Source organism: Meleagris gallopavo, chromosome 4, assembly GCF_000146605.3.
Source record: "Meleagris gallopavo isolate NT-WF06-2002-E0010 breed Aviagen turkey brand Nicholas breeding stock chromosome 4, Turkey_5.1, whole genome shotgun sequence".
In the NCBI taxonomy this organism is placed as follows: Eukaryota; Metazoa; Chordata; class Aves; order Galliformes; family Phasianidae; genus Meleagris; species Meleagris gallopavo.
In genome coordinates this window covers 38,861,085-38,866,159 of record NC_015014.2, presented here as the reverse complement: position 1 = coordinate 38,866,159, position 5,075 = coordinate 38,861,085, and the positions used below count along the sequence as shown (strand labels likewise).

At 40.0% G+C, this 5,075-nt stretch overlaps 1 long non-coding RNA gene across 1 annotated transcript in view; it reads left to right on the top strand.

The window, feature by feature from the left end:
- Positions 1 to 2,943, top strand: part of LOC104910725 — a 191,578-nt gene extending 188,635 nt beyond the window's left edge. The window contains exon 7 of the long non-coding RNA XR_004159625.1: positions 2,846 to 2,943. This is a non-coding gene — a long non-coding RNA (uncharacterized LOC104910725). The remainder of the gene's footprint in view (positions 1 to 2,845) is intronic.
- Positions 2,944 to 5,075: the final 2,132 nt, after the last annotated feature.

Sequence of the window (5,075 nt, the reverse complement as noted above, 5' to 3'; positions counted from 1 at the left end):
AGAGCATCAGGTGACCTTGCCGGGAGTTATATCTCCTCGTTGACCGCAAAGCCCCCTGGGGAAACGTAGCTGCTCTTCTCCTCTGGACAGGCACCCGGAACTTGAGCATCAGCAGTCAAACCCCCAGTGCATTGCATGATGTTATGATGTGGAATACCGATAATGAAAAATCATGAAACCATGACAGTTTGTCAGGTATATTCCAAAAGGACATAGTTTTAACTTGGAAGTCATTTTGCCCTAAACCTCTAGGTAGTGACTGGGGCAGCAAATCCCCCCGCCCCACCACTGTAAGGGCAGAGCAAGTTTAAGACCACCTCATGAGACTGAATGTGTATAACTCTGTGTGGCCAGATGGCATGCATCCCAGGGTTCTGAAGGAGCTGGCTGAGGTGGTTGCCGAGCTGCTCTCCATCATATTTGAAAAGACTGTCAGGTGAGGTCCCGGTTGATTGGAGGAAGGGTCATGTCACTCCCATTTATAAGAAAGGGAGCAAGGAGGACCCGGGGAACTACAGGCTGGTGAGTCTCACCTCTGTACCTGGAAAAATCATGGAACAGATCCTTCGACATGCTTGCTCACATGAGGAATGATTGTGTGATCTGAGACAGCCAACATGACTTCACTAGGGGAAGGTCATGCCTAACCAATCTGGTGGCCTTCTATGATGGAGTTACGGGATTGGTGGACAAGGGAAAGACAACTGACATCATTTACCTGGACTTGAGCAAGGCCTTTGACATGGTCCCCCACCACCTCCTTATCTCCAAATAGGAGGGATGTGGATTTGATGGGTGGACCACTTGATGGATAAGGAAATGATTGAAAGGCTGCAGAAAGAGGGTGGTGATTAATGGTTCTATGTCCAGGTGGAGGCCGGTAATGAGCCATGTCCCCCACGAGTCTGTCTTGGGACCAGTGCTCTTTAACATCTTTATCAATGACATTGATGACAGAATTGAGTACACCCTCAGGAAGTTTGCTGATGACACCAAGTTGAGTGATGCGGTTGACACAGTGGAAGGAAGGGATGCCATTCAGAGGAACTTCAACAGACTTGAAAGGTGGTCCCAGGTGAACCTAATGAGGTTCAACACAACAAAGTGCAAGGTTTTGCACTTGGGCTAGAGAAATCCCAGGCATTTATACAGATTGGAAGGAGAGTAGCCCTGCAGAAAAGGACCTGGGAGTCCTGATGGATGAAAAGCTTAGCATGAGCCAGCAGTGTACTCTTGCAGCTCAGAAAACAAATGGTATCATGGGCTCCATTAGAAGAGGGGTGGCGAGCAGGGACAGGGAGGTGATTGTCCCCCTCTACTCTGCTCTTGTAAGGTCCCATCTGGAGTACTGTGTCCAGGTCTGGAGCCCCCAGTACAAGAAAGATAGAGAGCTGTTGGAGAGGGTCTAGAGCAGAGCTACAAAGATGATCAGGGGACTGGAGCACCTCCCCTACAAAGACAGGCTGAGGAAGCTGGGCTTGTTCAGCCCAGAGAAGAGAAGGCTGCAGGGTGACCTAATTGCAGCCTTTCAGTACCTAAAGGGAGCCTACAAACAGGAGAGGAATCAACTCTTTGAAGGGATTGATAACTGCAGGACAAGGGGAAATGGTTTTAAGTTGAGGAAGGGAAGATTTAGGTTGGATGTCAGGGGGAGAAGTTCTTTACTGTGAGAGTGGTGAGGTGCTGGAACAGGCTGCCCAGAGATATTGTAAATGCCCCGTCCCTGTGGGGATTCAAGGCCAGGTTGGATGGGGCCCTGGGCAGCCTGATCTAGTATTAAATGGGGAGGTTGGTGGCCCTGCCTGTGGCAGGAGTGTTAGAGATTCATGATCAAAGAATCATAGAATAGGTTGGAAAAGACCTTAAAGATCATCGAGTCCAACTGTGACCTTACCGTACTACCCTAACAACCCTCTGCTAAATCATGTCCCTGAGCACCACATCCAAATGGTTTTTAAACAGAGATGGTGACTCAACCACCTTCCTGCGGAGCCTATTCCAGTGCTTAACAACCCTTTCTGTAAAGAAATGTTTCCTGATATCATGTTTCCTGATCCTTGAGGTCCCTTCCAATATGTGGGCCATTCTGTGATTCTGTGTGAATGCAGTGACTTGTATTGCTGAAAGTACTGATGGCTAGTGTTAAATTTTAGGCTGGTATACTGCATCTCTTAAGAGACGTTTTGCATTGGCATGAAAAGATTAGGCTGGTTCCTTTAATCAGTGCTGAGTGAGGTTAGTAATGTGTTCTGTCAAGGCCAAAAAAGAAAAGAAGTTGCTTCCAATAGATCATGAAGACACTGCTGGAGTTGTTCTGTTGCAACTGTAGAAGTCCTAAAGCTTTGATAGGATTCGTGATACATGGTAGGTATACATAAATATTTCTGTATGTATGCCAGTAAGAGAGAGATTCATTCGTATTGTAGCCAGGTGTTATATCTATTCCACTACGAAAAAAGAAATTGCTTTTTCTTCAGATACCTGGTATCCACATATATGCCAGTTAAAAGAAATTACATATGTAGGTTCCGAGAAAGAGACATCACAGAATTCTATTCATGCATAATTCATCTTTCTTGGCTATCATCTCATTTTTAAAGAGGGCATCCAGCATTTCCAGTAAAAATGCATAAGATCCATTTAAGCTAATTACTTGCCAGTCACCACTTTTCTTTTTTCTCTTTTTTTATCTGGTTTCGACTACTGAATGTGTAAAACATGCTCTGATCAATTTGAGTGCACATGCAAACAGGATCAGCAGAATAAAGCATGTTTTACAGCTTATGATGTGCTATTGGAAATTTGGAACATATAGATCAATGATACTGTTTTATTTCTTTTTCAGTAATGGACCAGAGAACAGGATGAACAACATTGTGATCAACAACAATTTTTTTCCATTGCTGCTCCTTAATATACTATTCTCTGTAATAAAAAAAATGCTATAATAAATACTTTCTGTTTGTTCCATGTCTTGAGGTCAATGTGCAACACACTCTGTGGAATTGGCTTTTTCATGTTGTTTCAATGAAAGCCTGTGAATATGCTCTAGTCAGCTTACCAGGCTGTTTGTTCTGCTCAGCTAACCAAACCATGCAAGTGTGTCTTAACTAAATTATCTGCTACGAGTCTGTACTGAAGTCATTCTAGTAGATGCTCCTCCATCTGTTTTGTTTTATTTCCTTTCTTGTTTTTTTTTTTTTTCCCCTACTAGTTGGTCATTAAAAATAGTTGAGAACAAAAATAATAATCATAAAACCAAGATCTATGCATTTTATTAGAGCAAACTTCTCTTATCTAAATGCTATAGCACTTTAAATTCAGAGAATAAGGCTTGCTTACCTGAAGTGAATCTATTAAAATAGGTGGATTTTTTTTGCCTTCAAGTAGTTTCCATTCAAACAAGTAGAACGAAAGGATTACTGATTTTAGACTGACACCTAGTTTAAAAGAACTGTACATGACAATTTTCCAAATCTCAGGTATTGATTGAGAAAAATTATGACAAATATATCGTCTTAAATACAGTTATTTAAACTCAGTGACAGGGAATAAATTGTGAGGATGTGTTGGAAGAGCTGAATGCTAAAGGTGGGAAGACTGGAGGGAAGGAGAAACCAATTTATAAAAAATAATTATACAATTACATAAACTTGTTTTATTTCTTTTTGATTTTTTTTCAGAATGCTCTAAGAATCCTCTGCTATATCTTCTTGGGGACCGAGAAAGGTTTCCCAGCTAGCTTATGAGACTAACAGCATGAAAATCTACAAGTGATCAGTCATCAAGCAGGCTCTTTGAGTGAAGAGCTTAGCAATTATTCTGACAAGTATGAAGGAACACTTCCCTTTGATCATATAATCAAACCACCCAAACAGAAGTAGTTGGGTGAAAATTTGCAGGCCATTTTTGCAACATATTCCACACTTTTATTTTTCCTGATATCATGTTGTGCCCTCAGCTCAACTTTTTTTTTTTTCATTTCATGATGTGAAAAAAGCAAACTCAGCTTCAAAGAATTCAAGATTATGTGATGATCTTTTTCTCAGTTAAAATGTCATCATTTGACAAAGAGTCTGGCAAATGAACTTCCAAAAGAGGGCTCACTGAATTAGAGAATATGTTATTTAAAACCTTCCCCCAGCTGGGAAGACACTAAATAAATCAATGGATGAGAACACAGTTATAACAGATAAAGCTGTCTGATTAAGAAGGAGGAGCAGTTTCATTGTATGGAATTGTAATTTCTGAAGATTAAATGCAGGTACGTGTGGACAACCTGGTTCTAAACAGCTATTTGAGGATAGTTCACGTTTATTTATTTCTGAAAAAATTCTCAAAACTTCTGTAAAACTGCAGAATTACTTCTATTACTTGGAAACAAAATCAAGTTTGTACCCAGAAATGTTTTCTTGGCTTAAAAATGAAGCAAAATTTACATCTCCAATCACTCTCAGAAATATTTTCCTTTCCAAACTTAACTTCTATTGAGACTTTAGATATTAAGTTAATTTGTATTTCTTGGTTAACTACTGCTATTCTGGTGTGTTTTGCAAAATCAAATTTGAGCTTAAATATTCTCATATTTATAAGATGACAAGAAATATGCTTGCTTTGTCATATGGTAAAAAAGAAATTAACTGTTGGATCCAGTTCTGAAATGATTTGAAGAGGCCTGTAATAACAGTCCGTGAAATGGCTCCATTCAATATATAGAAAAGCATCAGTTGTCAATATCTAAACCAGGATTTGCACGTGTGTGTGTGTGTTGTAGGCAGTGGTTTGAGATCCTTTTGGAGAATAATGAAAACATAATAGTAAGTAATCTCTTCAACAGAAATCTTTATGGAGTACAATTAATGACCTTAGAAAGGATTGGAAATTACTGAGTTCAGGTATTAGTCTAAAAAGATTTTATAAGCTTTGCCTAAATACCCTAATCTCTTGTTTCCACCATATTTTCTCTGAGATTATTTTGGCAATTCCTTTTCATAACTGGATTGAACTGGTGTAGTCTTTCTGATTATAGTACTTAGTCCAAAGTTTGCTGCAATCAATAGATTCTTTCCCATAAG